The sequence below is a fragment of the Chrysoperla carnea genome, chromosome 3, assembly GCF_905475395.1.
Source record: "Chrysoperla carnea chromosome 3, inChrCarn1.1, whole genome shotgun sequence".
NCBI classification, from domain to species: domain Eukaryota; kingdom Metazoa; phylum Arthropoda; class Insecta; order Neuroptera; family Chrysopidae; genus Chrysoperla; species Chrysoperla carnea.
This window is the reverse complement of record NC_058339.1, coordinates 36,223,006-36,245,287: the sequence shown is the minus strand read 5'-3', so window position 1 is coordinate 36,245,287 and position 22,282 is coordinate 36,223,006. Positions and strand designations below refer to the sequence as shown.

Here is a 22,282-nt window from a genome sequence, read left to right as displayed (position 1 = left end):
ATAATATCTTTTCCAACGTAAATGTTGATTGCTTTACAAAAAACCACTTTTCAATTTAAGGTATTTTTCTATTTCTTATTCAGCTATGAATCTGAATCTCCCTTTTTATATCAAACAATTTTTTAAACTTGGCTGGCTGAAAAATGAAATTCTGGAAAGTTCTTCGTGAGTTCCGTTCATCCCCTAAAAACAGTATTATTCATTCAGAAAAAAACTTATCTCTTAAACATTATGTACTTCATTTTATGAAGTCTATTTGTTGCAAACTTCAATTTTGATTTAAACTTACGGTAGAAACAGAACGTAGAAAGAACAAAAATCGAATTTCGGTTTCGGAGCGAGTTACAAATTAATTTTTGGTTGATTTTTAATTATAATAAATAACTTTTAAGAAACAATGCAATAATGAAACCATACAATATTTCTCTAATTTCCTTTTTCCACAAATTATAGTGTATATGTATATAAAGTATATCAAAAATTTTCAACAAATTAAAATAAAAGGAAATCGTATAAAATTTATATTTAGAGCCATGTTTGGAAAATAATTCTATAAATGAGTGTACGAAGTTTCAAATTACTAAACAATGTTTATGTATGTCATATGTAAATAGACTTTTAATTTAATTTTCATTTAAATAATATTCAATTCATTCACTGGAATTGAAAATATTTAACATATTTCCATCATAATATTTTATATGGTGGTGGTGGCAATAATAATTATTTATAAATTTAAATATAATTTTCACTCATATTAAAATATAATTATATTTAAATATTTATTATCATTTTATATTATGCATGTATGTAAGTACTCTGTGTCAAAAGAAACGCCAAATTTGAACGATTCTAAGTGATATTACTACAACAGTACAGGCATAATTATCCTGTTTTTAAGTTGTTAAATTTAATTTCTCGTTTAATTCTGCCGAAAAACAATTTTACCATAGCTATAGAATAGACACTGCAAATACCATGCTAGAAATACCCCGAAAGTGTTCAAGTTGTGGTTTTAGTCGTGTATTAAGGTAGTATGGGTAAAATATAGAGGTAAACTTAGAACAGTTAGCCTTTTATTATATTAAAGATAAGCACCTAAATAAGTTTGAGGATGCCTTATTATTGAAAATTAAAAATCGTAGTTTATACATTGACTCAATGGGATCCCGTGCGTTATTCTTTATACAAGTCTAAAATTCTCATATTTCCAAAAAACTGTGTTCATATAATAATACACCAAAAAAAGAAGCTAAAGTTTAAAGAACTTATATATAAACGAAAATATTAACGATTAATCATAATTCGAATTGTAATTTTTCGTATGTTTCATTATGAGTATGATAACTTTAAAAAGCATTAACAGTTGTCGTTGACATCGGTTGGCAAGTTTAATTAATATGTCACAAAAAATTATTTTCATAAAATAAACAATCGATTCCGAAAATTTTAAAGAACCATAACTCGGCGCTTTAAACCGTTGTAACGTTGCCAAATCTATTATTTTCATTATGATACAGAAGATTTCTAGAGTATAATATGTCGATAATAAATGAATTATAACTACAATAACTAATCAAATTAATGGTCAAAATACTATTTATTTTTTTAATAGAATTTTATGTATTATTAATTGTTATAAAATCAGTTTTATTATTATGATAAATTATGGTAATGTGTGTATTAAATTTTGTATGCTATTTAAAATTTTGAAAAAAAAGATGGTCTGTTGATGACCCATACTACCTTAAACGCATAGGTTTTAAAATTTTTAGTCTTGAAAATATGATCACTCACAGCTTAATTCCGGGTATTATTTAATACACGGAATCCTTGGAAAACAAGGCACTTTTACCACATAACATTTCCAATGCCCGCCTTTAGATATAACATCACCGAGCTACTACAATTATTTGATTTTTTTGGGTTGGTTCTAATTTTTTGATGAAACGTGTACCATATATATGTACTATATTATCTCGACTATAAAGTTGTATTTATACTAAAAACAGTAGTAATTGTTAATTGATTTGTATTTTATTATATAAAATTTTATTTTCTATAATAAAATATTTGTTCAAAATTTTATTATTACATGTTGTATATGGGGGGCATGTGTATGATTTCATGTTTACAGAGTGTTTGGAAATTTCCTTGGCATTATTTTATATGCGTGTTCTCCAATTCATTCCAAAGACCAAAAAAGTTCACTTCAAAACATGCCCGAAAATAATTTACTACCAAGATACAGAATGTTAAAGCTTTATTTATCTTAAGTAAGATTTTCATCAAGTGTGAGTCAAATAGTCTTAGTTTTAAAACCTAAAAAAATGATTGTTTATTGAAAATTTGGCCGGGGATTAAAAAGCTGTTGTAATAAACACTGCTTCTATATACAGGGTGGGCTATTTTAATCTATACACCTAAATATCTCATTTTGTAGTTAACCAATCAAAAAGAAATTGCAGAGTTCTCAGACCAATCAAAAAAGAACAAAAGTTGCAGAGTTTGATGGGGTACATCATGTCTTGAAATCAGATTGAACCTAGTTCTTCGGGTTTCTTTAATAGCCAATTTAGATCATAAACGGAAAGAGATAGGATAACATTTTCAATTAGAAAGTTGATCCTCAAACAAAAAATATCAATTATTATAAAAAACTTTTTTTCGAAAACTTCAGCTTTCGGAGGATATGCCACTTAAACAGATAATATAGGACATTCGCCTGTGTCCATCTCTTTTACTTACTATAGCAATACAGCAATATAGCTCATACATCAGAATAACACATGAGATATAATTAATAAAGATGTATTAATAAAAAATAAATAAAAAATTTAAAAATAATTTAATTTGGCATTACCATAAATTACAGATTTCTGTAAAAATAGTCAATATGAAATATTTCACGGCCATCTTTGCTGATAGACTCAATGAATAATTACGACTATCATACATTTAAAAAAAAATAGAAAACCATACATATATTTTACCTGTTTAAAACAATCCTTACCATTATTTCGAGTGTTATAGAAAGGAGATAAGCGATAGCAATCCTTATCAATCTTTCCTTTTAAATCCAGCGAAGCGGGTGGGTATCACTCTAGTTATTGCATAAAATTGGAACACAAATTTTATACATTTAAATTCGGCTTATCATGTAACTCGATCAAAATGCTATGTTACAATAAGCTGATTTGCCAACCATTAGTTAACGATTTAATTATATTGATCTTATACCTTATTGACTTTAGTATACCTATAGACTTTAGGCGCCGGTAGTATAAACGGTAATAAATTAGTAGAGAGAATAATATAATATGTTCTGTATAATCAAAATAAACAATTCCACTGCTGTACGATTTTACAGAAATTATTGTAATAAGAGAGAGTTTCTAATTTTTACAGGTTCTATTGGCGAATTTACGCCATAATTTATTTTTTCGATTGTATGACGGGCAAAAAGGCTTTTTGCCAAATTAGAGGGAGTTGTCCAGTGTTAAGTTTTACCTATTAAAAGCACCTCTATATATTGTGATAAACGAATTTTATACAATCCAATTCTATATATAACTCCCCAAATAACACAAAAAATTTTTTGTTTATATAATTATTCTTTGTCTGTGCCTAAGTGTCTCGTCGACATTAAAATGTTTAAATATTTACACTACCTCAAACCAAAGATATATTAGCGTATTTAGTATTTACCTGCACCAAACGAACGTGAGACACAACTGATGTCAAAAATAGTATAAAATAAATAATAAAATTTTTAAAATAAACTGAAGTTGTATTTTAATTAAATTATATTTTATAACATTCTATTATTGACATTACTAATCAAAAACAATTGTAACATGAAAATGTATTACTAAATTATCAAATTATTTGATGCATGTATGTTTTCCGTGTTTTATTACATACATATTATTTTCATACTACATAGAACAGAGGAAATGCTAAATAAATTGGTATGTTTAAATTGTCATTTTATACAGGAGATGAATTAGAGGGTTGTTTTTTTTAAATAGATAGAGAGATGTAAATGTATTTATTTATTTTGTGCTAATTTTAGAATATTTAGGAGATAAAATATTGTACTTCATATAATCATTTTCCAATTTGTACAAATTTGTATCGTGTTATCTGTGATCAAGTTTTTATGGATGACACAGGTCTGCAACTATGAAACGCCACAGGATCCTTTAACTGGTTTATCTTAACTTTCACTGCTTGTTTAAGTTCACCCCCTAAAATTGAGTTGTTGAAAAAAAATTTGGTTTAATACAAGTGAAAACAAACAATTGACTGAGTTAACTGTTGAAATACCATGCATAGGCAGTGTTGATTAAACTATTACATTACACATACATACATCACTGATATTCCCATATAATACATACTATACAACGGGTAAACAGTGATGTTTACGAAAAAATGTTACAAACAAAAGAGTTTTTTTTTATAAGTAAGATTTTTTACATTTAAACTTTTGTTCTATCTCTAACGGTTTACAAGATGAATCATACGCACCCAAGACCTAACTGACCTATGTTGCTCATTTACGAACTCGAGCTCACTTTTTACGTCCTGAGTACGCTTGATATCTTTTTTCGTTTTTGAGTTATCGTGTTGGCAGACAGATGGACAGACAACCGAAAATGGACTAACCACATAAATGCATGTATCAGTTATAACAACACATTAGAATTTTAAGTTAGAATTAGCCTGAAATTTGTAAAAATATGGCTGAAAATTTGCACAAAAATACCTCACTTCCTCTTTCGACTAAATATTTAGGTATTCTTAGAATGAATAGAAATTTGTCCATAGAATTCGAGAAAATATGAAAATTTTTATTGCCTCATTAGACTATTTTAATAAAAATTAATATTAATATTATGTGTGTTTACAAAACTGGAAACGTGTATTGCAAAAAATATAAAAAATATGTTTACCTATCATCGCAATTATCTTATATCACTATTTTATAACGGAACCTTTATCAGATAAATCCAACTCTCTCATGATCAACTTTTTTTTTATACAAAAAATTGTAATGAAACAAAATTTAATCAATTTTCACAAGCAGAGCCGGTAAACAGTACAGTACCTAGACACCATATTTTAATATCAAATTGGAAAATTGGATGAAATGTTTGAACAATTTAATATAAGTAGGTGCACAACAGTGTTAATGTATATAAATAATATATTTTATATTGAGTGCCATAAAATTCAAAAAAAAAAAAATTTTTAAATACGACTACTCTTCTACAACATAGCTGGACAGGCTTTGATTTTGTTATACATACACTTTACGACTTGAAAAGAAAGGTATGCGCCGAAGTGTTAAAAATAGTTAAAAAAGAGAGTGTCTACCTGTTTTGGGGGCGTCAACTTCTCATTAGTCACTAAACTAATATTCATATCGATTTTCAAGTCTTCATTTGAGGAGCTTGTACTGAAATTTTAAGTGGAGACCCCTCTAAATTGTTGAATTCAGCCTCCGTTTTTATGACATCGATCCGCTCCTAGTGAATAACCTTACATCAGTTGAGCACCAGGTGGAAAAGTGGGGATCTCAAATGACCAGAGAGTCATGAAACGAATTTATAACAGGCATCCACTCTTCCCCATTTAACTTTCGATACAGTGCATATTTGTGTATATTTTCGGAAAAAGGACCAAAAATATACATATGTAAGTGAAAAACGTAACTTGTCATCATTCAAAAACTGCTTTCGATATCGAGATGCCCTTTTTTTAAATTATTTTTTATTTAATCACTGTTCATTAACTTGCCATCATGATATACGCTCCAAAATTCTCAGTACGAAAAAAAACTAAAAATACCGATACTGCATTCAAAATTTGCACCATTTCAAGAAACAACTACTAGAATTATGGAATTATATGGAAAATTGTATCTAATATTTATTGTATTTTACAGTTTTATGCAACCCACTCAATAAACATTTTCAATATAATTATTATTAAAAATGAAAAAAATATGATCAAAGATTTTCTGAACAAAAATTGATGAAAAAAGTCTCTATTGAGAGAAAAAATAAAAGGAAGAAGAATTAATAATCTTGTTTATAAAATAAATGAAAAAGTCTTTATATAAATGAAAATGACAACATGATATTATTCATATATTTTCCTCGAAATACATATCATACAAATGGAGATTAAGAATCATATTCAATGCATTAGTCTACTGAGTACTGACTGACAGTACCAATCTATTTGTAATATAAAAACAAGTGAAAACAGACAATTGACTGAATTAATTGTTGAAATACCATGTATAGACAGTGTTGATTACTCTATCACATTACCCATATACCTATACATCTCATACATACATAACTGTATGTATATTCTCATATAATACATACTATACAATTTTCGCCTAATTTGCACCCTCACAGGTAAACAGTAATGTTTACGAAAAAACGTTTCAAACAACAGTTGTTTATTTTTTTATGAGGAACATCTAAACTTTTGTTCTATCTCTAACGGCTTACACGTAGGACCCAAGACCCAATTGACCTATGTTGCTAAATGAGCAAAATTTAAAATGTTCCTTATAAAAAAATAAACAACTTTTGGTTGAAACATTTTTTCGTAAACATCACTGTTTACCCGTGAGGGCGCAAATTGTATAGTATGTATTATATGGGAATATCAGATATGTATGTTTGTCATGAATGAATATGTAATGTTATAAGAGTCATCAACACTGTCTATACATGGTGTTTCAACAATTAACTCAGTCAATTGTTTGTTTTCACTTGTTTTTGTTTGTTAATACGAACTCGACCTCACTATCGTTTTCTCAGACGGACGGACGGACAACCGAAAATAGACTAATTAGGTGACTTTATGAACGCCTATACCCAAATTTTGTTGGTAGCATCAATATTTTTGAACGTTAAAAACTTGGGACTAAACTTATATTAGTATACCTTGTAATTTACATGTATACAAGGTATAAAAATTACTACTACTATCCAAGCTATTAAAATAATTTTATCTGTGACCTACAATCTGAGTATTAGCCTATCATATTGAATTAATCTTCTTATTTTTCTAGTTTTCGTATTATAAGTCTGCTGATTATTTTAAGAATCGTACTTTATAATAAATCGAGTCAGATTGTGTTGTGAACTCACAATTAGATTTATAATCTTACGCTTTTATTTTCATAGTTAGAAACTAACAATGTTTGCCCGTAAAATTGCAATTTACGATTATGATGAAAGTTGATTGGGTAATTTTGATCCGAAAAGTAAAAAAATCAGGTTAATTTAATGATTGGATGCAGAATTTCTGAAATATCGCAATATTTGGATCGATTTTAGTCCGTATCTCAAAAGCTATTTGATCAGTCATCAAATACACCCGATTTTTGTACTTTTTGGGTCAAAATTTCCTTATATACTAGTTTATCGAAAGTTTGGAGTTTTATCGAAATTGAAGATTAAAAATTTATTTCGATTTTTTGCAAATTTTTTAAGGGGTTTACTTCAGTCAGTTCTATCTAAGTTTAATAAGTAAAGGAATATTTAAAATTCAGCCGCCTTATAATAAAATCTCGAAAACGAGACCAGATGTCGTACTATAGATAATATCTCTGGCACATTTATAATTAAAGATTTGGAAGGAATGTTAAATATAATATTTGTATTTACTGTGTAACATGTATTCCACATATAAAAAAGTAAGATGTCTGATGTACTAAAACTTACTGCATATATAACGACTAGTTAAGAATTCACGCTCAAAGGAACGGCCGAAGAGTAACCCGCGATTAGCAACAAATCATTTTACAATTATGATCATTGATTGAAAAATCTTTGGTTCGAATATAATTTTATATCGCACAGTGACAAATCTGCCCACATGCATCTACTTACTGCTCGTCGCTTTCAGTATACATTCGCGGCTAAGCTAAATCTATATTATAATAATATTCATTTATTTTCTTCCATTTTTCAAGTTTGCTTAAAAAACTTTAAAAAAAATAGTTTGTAACTTCGTGGTGAGCTAAAAACTTTTGTCATATCGGAAATTATTTTATTTCTCTCAACTTTACGAATGAGTATTTAGAATTCTATAATTGGTTCATTTAAAAACCAATATGTCGAAAATAAATTTATGGCATAAATTTGCAATTTAAATTTATATTAAAATAAGAAAGATATTCATTGTATTTAAAATTGTATTTATAATCAGATTTAGTTACATTTAAAAAAATTCATTTTTTTTCTTTGATATTTTCTTAAAGCTAAATTGAAAATAAATTGTAACCAATATTCCACCCGTTTTTTCTTTAAAAATAAAATTGTTTAAAATTGTACGTTTATTGTTTTTTTCATAAAATAAAACCTTTTTCAATGTTAAATATTAATTGTACTGTTTTTCCATACCACCAGGATTTCAATCTATTGCCGATAAAATTTCATCTTCGCAAGGCAGCTACGTCTTTTGAAGAAAGTTCACTGACTTGTGACCATGTAGTCAGTATGTTCGTCAGTCCACGCGACGTCCGTTGGTTCGTCTGTTTTCCGAGTCGGGGGTACGTTAGTCTGTCTGATGTCCTGGTCGAACAGGCTCCGTCCCTGCACCGCAGTGATGTGGAACCTACTGAAAGAAAAATAAAAGAAACTTCAAGGGCTGTTACTTGAAGACAGTCTGATGTAATCTCAATGTACGAAGGGTGCCTATGATGACAGCATTCTATATGGCAGAGATAAGATGGCGAAGATGAGTTCCGCCAAGGCAACCGAAAATGAGGACAACCATTTTGACTGAGTAGCCAGGGTGTAGTTGCCGTAGTTCTTGTAAGAGATCAAGATATTTAGCCCGTTTTGCTCCTCCTTCGAGACTATGTTCGTTTCTGTGGGCGCAGAGAACTCGATGACGTACATAGTCTTGGATGAGATATCCTGGAGCACTATATCAGGCTTAGTAGCGAAGAGCTGCATAGTAGTTAAAATTCCAGAAGATAATGCATTTCTCGTTCTAGACGACGACTCGATTTCGCCTGGATATACTTCTCGTCGGGACAGAATACAACCTTACGAATCATTGATGGATGGATGCTTTTATAATGCCCCCTTTTCACATTATATTATGTCAACACTTTTGTTAAGTCATGTCGACTATTTCAATAAATTCGAACACTCAATTTTCATAGATATATTGCGAAAACATCCCCAACTGAGTTCGAATAATTGTTAAAGTAAACTATTGTTGTTTTCACTAGTTTTTATCGCCTGTTTTAGTTGAATTCAATACACTGTTAAATTAATTACAACTGCATGCATATCAATTGTTTTACATTTTCAATACATAAAATGTGTTGTGACCAATGGACGAGAAAACTGAATGAAGTAGTGAAATGTTTTGAAAATACAAAAAAACCAACACTCTACACCATGCATGATATTCGTTGGGTGCGTAGTCATGGTAGGGACAATAAAATCGATGCCAGCGCTTCCAGTGAAAAATTTTGGCGATAAAGGAGGCTATTATGAGTATTTTGCAGTTCTTAACATGTTTATGTTACAGAAAATGTCAAATTAAAATTATTGAAAAACACTAATTAATTAAGCCTAATTCATTAAAAATTTTGAAAATAAGAAATCCAATTGCACAAATATTAGTTTTCAAATGTAAATTATCATAATTATTTATTTAAATTTGTGAGACAATAATATTAAATTTTCAATGTACGTCATAAATGCAATCCATATAATTATATATGCATCCATACAATTCTATAATTAAAGTAGTGTACCGTTACCATGGAAACGCCTCCAATAAAACTCACGCATGGTGCAAATAGCGATATAAGGTATGTTGTTCTGTATATTTCTATGCAACACATATTTTCCATTCTCTATCTTTTTCCTCTGTACTTTTGTCAAATAAGTAATTTCTGTGTACTTTATTTTAAATTAAATTCTTCAAAATAAACATCGAAGAATGCAGATTACAATAAAATACCATACATCTGGATTTTCGATACTTGGGAAGTTGCAATTTTTAATTTTTAGGGTGCCGGAATTTTTCGTATCACGTCGGAGTGAAACACCATCTGTTTTTTCTCTAACGGACCTATGTTACCCATTTACGTGCTCGACCTCACTTTTTTGTCCGGAGCGCGATGTAAAAATTTCTTTCAAGATGAGGCATTCAAGATACATCCTACGGACGAGACACAATTGACCTATGTTGCTCATTTACGAACTTAGCATCATTTTTTACGCGCTGAGCTCGCTATAAAAATTTCAGCTTGATATCTTTTCGTTTTTGAGTTATCGTGTTTATTGACGGACAGACAGACGGACAATCGGAAATGGACTGTTATTTTTTTTTTAAATGGCTCATTATTTACTACAAATTTTGTAAATTTCAGCAGGTGTTTTGGAAAAAAAAATCTTTTTTGTTGCTAAATTCAAAGAGTTTTAAAAAAATAACAAGAACAACTTTTTATAAGGCTAGCGGGCGTGATAAACTTTTTAGCTATTTTCGCTTTATAATTTTCAAGTGTTCGGTGAATGCCTTTTTCTGTTATGGGATCTTATACCATCAGGAATACTTTTTTGAAAAACCGCTTGCCTTAATTCAAAATAACATACCTTATATTTCTACACCATGGATCAATATGTATTCACAAGCCAGTTTGTTAGGTTGATGAAGTAAAACTAAAATTACATTACGACCACACCAACATACCATACCCATAGTATTAAATAAATGTTTGTGACATTGGCGACAAAGTTTGTTAATAAATTATATATTCTACAATTGTTTGGCATACAAAATTATGTATTCTCTCTATTGTTCCATATCTTTTAATAGTCCACATGAGAACTAAGTAAAATGCAATTTATCTCAAATTTATGAGTATTAGAATGAAATTTATATTTGAAGGAAAAAAAAAATTTTCGAATATAATTTTTCCATAAAAGTTGGCTGCTCATTTGTGTCTAATTTCTTTGAAAACTTTAAATAGATAAAAAATTTTTTTTAAAAATTCAACATAAATATTTTATTCAGTGCTTTAGGTAAAAAAAACTGGTATTTCGGGCACGTAAAAACCAATCCTACAAAATATAGATTGGTAATACACTAGTAAGGTATTTTTAACGTATAACCTTAGCCCCTTTTCGTGTTTCATTTTTTGTAAATAGTGGTTTAGCATAATTAGTAAGAGAAGTGGTAGACACTTTTGGATTGATGTTTGACTCATTCTCTAAGTTCTCCAGATACCTCCCTCATAATATCCTAGAACAAAAATGCACACCTGGCTGATGGGTAGCGGAATCTTTAGTGCACCTATATTATCAAACATATAAAACTTTTTGTTACCAAAAATATTATTGTGCCAACTTGTAATTTTTTTTCAAAATAAACTGAAATGATGAAAAATGAAGAAAATAAACAAGCATTTGTGAGGGATTTTAACCCTGCAAGATGCTTACAAAAGTACCTTGCAAATAAATACAAAAAATATGTTTGAGGCAAGTTGAAATTTATGAAGGGTATTGTTTAGTATTAAAAATAAATATTCTAAAAAAGACAGGTCATTTTGGTGACATTTTCTACCTGCCTGGTGATAAAGAAAATTACAAGAAAAGTAGTTTTGCAAGCATCTTGTAGGATTAAAATACTTTGCAAGTGACAATAATAACTTCGATAAAGCTATTTACTATTTTATTAATTTATTTTGTTAATTATCTCGCAAACTAGGCCTCAGATCCAAAATTGGTAAATAACATTTTCCTTCGTCTTTATGACCTTAATCTGTAAGCCAACGATCTGCAGTCAATAACCGAACGCCGTGTATAGTCTACTTATTTTTTCATCCGTCTATAGGTATGTTATTTAATAATAATCATGGATAAAGCTATACAGCTACAAGGCATTATAAGAGATTTGTGAAATTAAATAGATAAAGGTAAAAAAATAATAGTTTTAATTTTTATAACAATACTCTCTCTGTTATTAGTACAAGAGTTAATCATTTTATTCAGATCAAATGACACTCAATTTGGAATACAGTCAGTAATATGCTGACATAAAAACCAATTAAATTCCATATTTAAACATTCTCTAGTCTGGTGGGATATGAAATTCATTATAAAAAAAGCAATATAACTTCGAATTTATTTTGAAAAATCTATCGTCCCACCGAAAATTCCCACCTTGATGTTTATATTACATTTATATCAAATGTAATGTATGCCAGCAGATATGTTAAAATTGTTCATATTTATTAAACAGAAATTTTTAACAATTTATAAGTGGTCCTTTGTAAAATTATCGTTTAAAATTTGGGATTTTTCATCCAAATTTTCGAATACGCAACGCTAGTTAAATAAATGCAAGTATTGAATTCTATTTTATTTACAATAGAATCGGGTTGAATTTTAAATATGAATTCATTGATACAAAATCACTGAAGGTAAATAAACAAAATCATTACTAAAGAAAATTTCTTTAAGTTTGCTTTAAATCGAGTATTTGGTTAATATGATCACATATCTATCATGTCTAGTCTATATGTGATTGAGCCAACTTCATTAAGATTGTTGTTACCAGTTAACAGAGAGTTTGAAATAAACATATAGGGATCATTTTTATAAAATTAACAATATTTTTCAGTATATATGTAACAAGCATCGACAGCGCAGTTGGTTTAGCTGTAGACTTAGGACAATAAAATCAATAGTAATGCATATGTCGCTGGTGCAAATCCGATTTGAAGAAATCAATTTTTTTTAAAATAATCCTAGATTAGCAGGTATAAACCTTTAATTTTTTTACTTGTTCATTAGTATTTTGTTATAATATTTATAAGTGGTAGAACCAATCAAAAAAAGATTGTTTAAAACTATGCTGCATTTCAAAACAACAATATTTAAAATTTGTTAGACAGTATATTACTTTCATACAAACAACTCATGCGTTTGTGTCTATTTCACCACTAATTCCTTACGGTAGTTGTATCACATTCGTGGTACCATTCGCCATATATGATCTCGCGAGGAGGTTGAGACAACCTCATATCGGTTGGTATAAAGAATTTTTTTTCAGTTCAGCATTGTAGTAAACATCATGCATTTCTTACCGTGTATTTAACAAAAAAGATGTCTTGCAAAATTTGTTTTGAATGGCTTAGTTTGAGTACTTGAATTTAGAAATGTGTGTTGTTCTCGAAAAATCAGAACACCGCATTTCTGGTTTATAGCGTGTACCCTTTGGTTTTTGCTGTCTCTCTACCGTATATTCCTCTTGTTATTTCGATGACTGCATTGCCTATTTCCATGATAATTCCGAATAGTTGTCTATTATAATCTGTAAATAGAGTTATAATAAACATTTTATATTTTTATCGCCAGTAAACATTTGATATTAAAAGCTAATTATTTGGCTGAGTTATTACATGAATAAAAATCATCCATGCACATATGAAATTACAAATATGAACAAACAAACATATAAATATGTATCTACATTTTCAAACTAAATCTGATATAATAGAAACAAAATATATAATATAATCACTTTTATATCATTTTAAATAAACAACATATCCTCTCTCTAGTCTATACTCTATACTGTACTAATTCTATAGTATGTTTATTTACAAATTGCATTCTGTATTTCCTGATATGGTCATTATACAAAATATATTTATTTATTCTGTTTTATATCTAAATAATACAGGTTGTAACGGACACAATGTCTCAAAGAATAGGAATTGGAGTTAAAAACTAAGTTTCTAAAGATAAAAGAAAATAGGTTGGCTACCTTCCTTTTTTTATGTTGTATATCTTAAGAACCAATCGTTCAATTTCAATTTTTTATCATGGTTAAATAGAGAATTTTATGCCCTTTCAACTTTGATATATAGGTAAGCAAGGTTGAGAGTGCCATTTGAAATTACCAAGTAAATGTTACTCGGGGTGAATGGAGGAAATCTAAAATTATCTTGGTACCATTTTTGAACACTCAAAACAATCACATCAAGTCAAGAGTTCTTAAGGGTGGATACTTTTGAAATGTATACAAAATTTATAGCAAAGAAAAAAATTATATATATAATTTTTACATTCCATATAGTATTTTCGAATCTAGAATATAAATTATGATAAAACAAGTGAAAACTAACAATTGTCTGAGTTAATTGTTGAAATACCATGTATAAACAGTGTTGATAACGCTACCACATTACACATACATATATGTCACACATATATAACTGATATTCCCATATAATTCATACTATACAATTTGCGCATAGTTCGCTATCTCACGGGTAAACAGTGATGTTGTGTTGTGAAAAATGTTTCAAACAAAAGTTGTTTATTTTTTAATGAGAAACATATTTTACATTTAAACATTGTTTTATCTCTAACGGTTTACAAAATGGTTCCTACGGACCCAAGGCCCAATTGACCTATGTTTCTCATTTACAAACTCGACCTCACTTTTTACGTCCTAAGCACGCTATAAAAATTTCAGCTTGATATCTCTTTCGTTTTTGAGTTATCGTGATGACAGACGGACAGACGACAGACAGACAGACAATTAGGTGATTTTATGAACACCTATACCAAAAATAGTATGGATATTTTTAAGCGTTACAAACTAGGGACTAAACTGAGTATACCTTGGTATATTTCATATACATGGTATAATACTATTTTTCCTGAAAATCATGGCAAAATAATTTTATCAGATTCAAACAACTTTTATACATTGAATTAGTTTCGAGCACACGCCTAAATTTAGCGCCTATTCTCGGATATGTGTCTTTTCAATGATTAAAATCCACTTGGGACACTTTTAACTTTTTTCTTTAACTTATTCGAATTAAAACAAACTTTTGACGTAGTATGCCCAAAATAAAAATGCATACAATTCATATGAAATTGAATCCACAGTAATGCATCGTTTGTATGATGCAAGATGTCATAAAATAACGTAAACGTTTGTTTAGTTGGTAACGTTATATCTGTTACACGTTGTTTTTTTGAACAGGTTTAATTTTATAAAGCTTAAATATATATAGAGACCAAGGACTATAAATATGTGATTATCTTATGTAACTAAACCACTGAGATTATAGCATGTAATTATAAACATTTGATCATTGTATTTTTGGTATTATTGTTAATTGTCGATTATACATTCTTTTGGTTTTTTACATTGTATTTTTATATCTGGTTCCTTTACTAATATAGTAATACCGTCAAAATAGGGCTTATTTTACGTTAAATTGAATTCTGGATAAAAATGATGTATCCGTGGAAATATTTCTCCTAATTACAAACGTTTATTTACTTTATTCAAGGATGTAAAAAGAAAAATTATTTTGGTGGAATCCTAAAATATTACGTAATATTATTTTATTAAATTTTACCCGTCAAAAATATATAATTTATATTTCATATGTATTCCATCGTATTACTTATATTTAGGTTTGTGTATGGTTTTTTTTTTATTAAATTTCTCTTGGGAATATTATTTTGTTTTATTGAACATAAAACGTATACAGAATGATTTTTTTTAAAGTTTTCACTCTCATATTTCGAAAACGGAAAGAAACACAAAAAATGTAAGAAGCATGTATATGTGCTCTTTTTCAAGGGTAATGAAAATGCAGTATGTATTTAGTTTTTTTGATAAAAGAACGTTTTCATGTAACATGTATCTTTTTTAATTGGAACTACATAGTTTTCTTAGCAGTGTCTTATTAATTGTCGAAAAGAAATCAACTTTTATTTGAAACTTTTTTTTTGTAGACCTCAATTTTCAGCTCGCTTTTGGCTGATTTTACGGTTTATTATTGCTAAAAACTATAAAAAAAGAATTTCGTAAAAAAGCTATTTGTTTTTCGAAAAAAAATAAAAGTGTGTAAAAAATTTATTATTTTGAGTATGTAATGGTTAAAGCTTTTTTATCTCAATATCTAAAAAATCAAGTATCAAAAGTTGGGATCTAGGGAAAAAATTCCCACAAAAGTCCTTCTTTTGCAACAAAGAATAATAATCTGCTAGAAAAATATGAAGTTCTATTTAAAAAAAAACAGAGTCGACCCGCATTTTACCATAACGTTCCCGTATAGAAAACCTAAATGATGTATTTTATTCCTCCTGAAATGAGCAGATACTTCTTTCCTCGTTTTTTATTTTCTATTCCATTTTTGAAATATTGGAATGAAAACTTCTTGAAATCACTCTGTAGGTATTATAGTAATAATGTTATGATTTGAAAACAAATTTTATTAAAATACTATTATTATTATTGTTATTTTAACTTGATTTGATTTACTATCGGATATTATTCTCAAAATAATCGAAATTCGTATATTTTATATATTTATTTCTTTTGTTTAGTTAAACAAATGATTCCATTCATTTATATTGGGTTTGTACCAAAATTATTTATTGTTGGAACAAATGGTCAGAATATTCTTCTCTTCGTCAAATGATACTAAAATGGAATGAAATCTTTATATATTATAAATGCGAAAGTAAGCATGTTTGTTTGTTTGTTTGTTACGCTTTCACGCTAAAACTAGTGAATGATTTTTAATGAAACTATACAGCAATATAGCTAATACTTCAGAATAACACATGAGATATAATTTATAAAGATATTAAAAAAAATTAATTTAATTTGACATTACCGTAAATTACAGATTTCTGTATCATAAAGAAGTTTATCAATAATATCTTAAATTTCGGGTTACTTTAGCATTTTAAACTATTTTGACGTTTATAAAATCTCTTAGAAATTAATTGATTCTTTTTTATTTACTTTACGATTTAAAGCCACAATGGCGCCGGGGCTTAAACCAAACAGTTCCGCTTTGAACCATGTAGACCTTTTTTCGGATAATTTTCTGAAGCCAATGAAAAAAATGCAATGCAAAATGCAAAAGTCAATAAACACACCAAACAATTATTTCTATAGAAAAAGTTTGGTTTATTGAGCTGAAAAACACAGGAAGCTATTCTCAAAACCAGCTTTAAGGATAATTTTCCGTAGCAATTACAGCAACTGCTTCTGTAGCAATTACAGCAGCATACTGCAGTATAGCATCTTTTTGTTTTAAGTTACATGAATAAGATGTGTGATGATAAATCTGTTCCATAATAATTTACATTAAATTTTATACATCTTAAAAAGCATATGCATTCAACCCACCTCATACTCGTATTGTGTACAAACTTAAGAGGTTTTACTTACGTTATATATTTCTATAACTTTAAAATAGTTTTCAAGTAATACATGTGATATTGCTATTAAGTTGTTATATAAAATTATTATATCACTGATGATATTTTGAGTACATTTTTACAGTTACCGTTAACAACCTATCATGATGTGATGTGATGTGTATGCTTTTAAAAATTTATGTACATTGTACAAAGTGTCTTCAAAATGTGGCCACATGATGGGCGATCATTTTACCTATTCTAATTTTGCTTGCAAAATGGGGATCATGTTAACGTAGGTATATAAAAGGGATCATTTTATGCGTAACGACATATTTGAATATCATCATAAAAACTTACCTTGAAATTTATTTTACGTCTATCAAAATGAACTGAAAAGTTAACAGAAGCCCAGAGTAAAACAAACAGTCAGCGAAAACTAACACAAAATAATAAATTTTACGTTAATTGTCTTACCGTAGATCATAAGCAGTAAAATTAATATTTTACTTACGAAACACAAAATATGCTTAACATCGCCACAAGTCTTTCTCGAACGAAAAATTTGATGACATCACGTTATCCATAAATTTACCAGATGGCTTTAATGGTTCACTTAAAACAACGAGGAAACATTTTATCCTGAGGGATCATTATATAGCACTTTTCCCTACTTACATTTCAATGTAACTTATAGTTTAACGCGTGCAAGTTCGTAATATACGAGGTCTCTTTTTTTAAGACACTTGGTATTCTTACTGAGTAAGTGTTTACATTATTGTATACATCTCATAGGTATAAAATTGTATCAAACGATGCAAGAAAATCATAAAGCGTGATGAGATTTTTCTATTCTTTTTTTTTTCGTGTTACTTTTTTATATATTTTTTAAAAATTCTGAAAAATAATAAAAATAATACACAACAAGGTGAAGGTAAGTATATTGAATAGATTTGAACGGAAATACAGCGTATACAGATTCAATATACTGACATATCAAACTTATTAAATATGATGTGTGTTTACCAACGGACACAGCGCATTTATTGTAAAAAAATGAAAAAATTATTGTCAGAGAACATTATGCGAGTAGAAAGTGTTCGAGCAAACAGATTGCATTTTACAATCAGAGGGGTTAATAATAATAATAGCCTTTCTTTTCCGAATTGTAGGTTACTTTCTTCTTAAAAGTTTATATAGTATCTCTCAATTAGGTGTGCCTTTTGGCATAGGCCTCCTCGAACTGTCTCCACTGTGTTCTGTCTCCTGCAACCTTTGTTCAATAAGGTCCCAAAGTGAGGCGTATTTCATCTTTCCATCTTCTTACTGGGCGACCCTTCTTTTGCTGTCTCTTGGGTACCATAAAATAGCCTGTTTGCTCCACTTATTTTTATTACACCGTAGCATATGGCCGGTCCAACCCCATTTTTGGTGATCAATACGTGGAGAATATCGGCTAGTTTTGTTTTGTTTCTTATTTCAGATTTTCTGATTCTGTCTTTGAGCTTTACTCCAAACATACTTCTCTCCATAGCTCGTTGGCATCTTATTACTTTCAGGCGATGCTTTTCAGTGAGTGCCCAAGACTCACACCTATACGTAACGCAAGGAAGAATACACGTGTCGAATTTTTTTTTAAATTCTGCGGCTTAGTGTTTTGCTCCTCATTATTTCCTTAAGTGATCAGAACGTTCTCCAACCACTTGCTATTCGTTTGTCGACTTCCTTGGACATCATATCAGTGGGAGAAATTATTTGTCCTAGATAAGTATACTCCAGAGAGGTAACAAATTCGAAACTTGGTAGTGTATTTTATCCATTAAGTACTTCCTTTTACCTAATTCTCTGAAAACTTTCAGTGCATGAAATAATAACACTGCCAATTGATAACTGGGAGTTGCAACTCGCCAACTGGCTATAATAATTCGTACTAATTCAAATAAGAAGAAGATCCGAATTCAGTAGTTACCATTTAGACTACCAGATAGCAATACTTGTACTTACAATATTTTTCAAATTCAATACAGATAAATTCCGCCAACTGGCGATAAAAATTTGTACCATTAAACAGGATGTGGACCGCTTTTTCAGTAGTTCCAATTTAGGTCACCTGATTACTTACCATTTATCAATAGCGAATATCAATAGAATAATAATTTTTGCATTCGATTTCCGTCGAATTTATTAACTTTACAAAAAAATTTCGGACAAAACAAATTTGCTACTTTTATGAGGCATTTAACATTCTATGAGCTGTGTATTTGAATATCTGGTTTAAAAAAATTAAAAGTGAAAGTACTGTAAAATTGCAGTACACTGTCCTGTCCGATCAACCTTAAACGGATTTTTTGAGGCTTAGCCCTTGATGAAAGGATTGTAGTTTTATTAATAACAATGCTCCGCGCTGTAATAATCAAACAGAATACATCTCAAAGAATCGAGAAGAGATCTAACAAGAGAATAAATTGAGCGTAAACTAACATAAATTAATGAATAATTCTCCACCGTTATATAAAATATCATCCAAAACATAAATTTTTATTTAATATATAAAAATAATCTTTAGAATATTTGAAATAAATTACATTTCTACTTCATAAACAAATACAAAAAATTATTTCTTTAAAAAAAAATTGTCAACACGGGTGGGTAAGTGTATGTATCACTGCATTTTCTACATACGATAATGTTTTTAGCTCATTTTATTGTATTTTTTCATAATTACAAAATATATTCTGTAACTTTAAAAATAATTTTTGTTTTGTTTGTCGAATTTTTATTATATTCAACAATACATTTATTTTATACACGCATTTAATTTTAAATTAATGTATGTTTCATTACTTGTATATACAGAGTTATTCACGTTAGTCAACAAGAACTATTAAGGCTAAACTGCTTGATTTTAAGAAAATTTGGTTTTGGCTAAACCAAGAAGGGCTAAACTAGATGGAAACTTATTGGTCGCTCAAATAAAAGTTAATTTTATTAAGGTTAATCTCTTTTAATGTTTGCGGTTTTTTTAAATATTCTGTATTTCCTGAAAATTTAGTAGTTACTTTAACGTATAAATTCTCAAGGTTCATATTCTTTTTTCAAATCAAATTTAACTTGTTATCTACTAGGTTAGATTAGGTTATATTGGCTGTCCACGAAGGACACACTTAAGCTATAGAGCCCATTGTGATACCATATATGTGTTTTACCACCTTTTCCACTAATAATTTCATTTATCAGTTCCTCATTTTCAGAGGCTCAGTGCACCTCCTTCATTCATAAACCATGCATTTCACCAGCCCATCACAACTAAGAACCCGCTGCCCTGGGCATACCGCGGACGAAATTGGTTACGCCTTAACCAACTGAGCTACCAGAGTGACTGGTGTCTACTAACTTTTGATTGAATTTTTTTTCGCCATTATGAATAACTGAATTACCTATACAGGATAGCCTAAAATTATGACTAAAGAATTACAAGTTTTAAACGGTAATAACTTGTTAAACTTAAATAGAACATTCCGTATTTTTATGTCAACAACATGTAAAATGTAATTCTTTTTCAAATACCATCAACTTTCCTAGAGATAACTATTTTACTTTACCATGGATAACAAACGTTTTCAGAATGTATATTGCGAAAATAATATTTTAAAATGTACAGCCAATAAGCCTGTATTTATCAAAAAATAAAAATTTTCTTTAAACCAAGCAGTTTCGCCTTAATCTATCGTGTCGAATTACGTGAATAACCCTGTATTTATTTATAGCATAAAAAATTTATTTAAAAAATACAAAAAAAAAAAAAAACATTTAATGTTCTGTATCGTTTAATATAAAATACTGGGCATAAAATAATGGTCTAAGCATGGATGAAAACTCTAATTTTGAAAAGAAATTTTTCTAACACTGAGTTGAATAATGGCGTTCTGTTTCGAAAAGTGCCTCTAAAAAGAGTTAGTTGAACTTATCACCTGGCGAATGGTAAAATTTATTTCGAATTTATTTGGTTTTTTAAACGGCTTGGTTGGTTTCCAATCAAATATGGTCTAAATAAATGTATAATCATTTACTAATTCTATTGCTACCCCCTAAAAACATAAAAATTGCTGAAAATAAGTTAAAGCTTTTTCGTATTTAAGGAAGCATACCTCCAAATGGAGCCAAAATATTTACCAATTTTCCGTTATTTTTAAATTTTCTTTTTGTTTTAGCGGGATATCCCTTTTAAGTACGAAAAAACAAAACGAAAGTATTGAAATTATATTTGAATTCAGCGATCCAAAAAACTTATGGATGCTAATTAAAGCAATTGTAATGTTTTTTTAGTGGTTACAATCCTACCTTCTAAATGGTTAGTCTACAAAACTAAAGGATGCATTTTATATTAAATATCGGGAGGGTCATTTAAAAAAAATCTTGAAAATCGAAATTTCATTATCCCAGAACATCGGTTAAATTTAGTCTTGTTTACGCGAGTGCAAGTTCTTTATCACTTTTAGAAATTGTACGAGTAATTCGCATTCATACAGAAATTTATAATTTAAGTGTTTCGGTCGGGATAACATACTGTTTGTGGTATTTCGCTCAGCTGTGTTTTCTAAATATATAATTACAATGAAAACCATCGTCACATATGTTACAATGTAAACTTTGATGTTAAAATTTTATATTAAAATTTGTAGTATCAATTTTCGGACAAATTTATATCAAATTTCGTTAATTTGTCAGATACATATTGTCCAATAATATAATCAACATTGTTTTCAAGAAATTTTAACTTTCATACAGAGTATCTAAAAAAAAAACTACAGTGTATTGATTTGGTACTTTATAAAACTGGCAGGAAAAAGAACCAAACAATAACTATATTATAGACGTGTTGCGATTTTCTTGTCTAGCTAACCAAAAACTGAATTCAAATACCACTGTAATTATTAGAGTATAAGGGGACGGTGCCCCATTTTTAAATATCGAAATAAATTTTATGCTATTGGAACAATTAAAAATTAAAAGCTGTAACAATCTCTCGAAAT

General features: G+C 28.9%; 1 protein-coding gene across 4 annotated transcripts in view; it reads left to right on the top strand.

Annotated features, from left to right (window-relative positions):
• LOC123295290 (protein-tyrosine sulfotransferase) overlaps positions 1-22,282 on the top strand; it is a 226,710-nt gene that overhangs the window by 56,953 nt on the left and 147,475 nt on the right. Inside the window, exon 1 of one of the 4 annotated variants that reach the window (XM_044876581.1) lies at positions 18,698-18,708. The exons of the other annotated variants lie outside the window; for them this stretch is intronic. The gene's annotated coding sequence lies outside the window, so the exon portion shown is untranslated. Of the gene's footprint in view, positions 1-18,697; positions 18,709-22,282 lie in introns of those variants that run through there. 4 annotated transcript variants of the gene reach the window in all.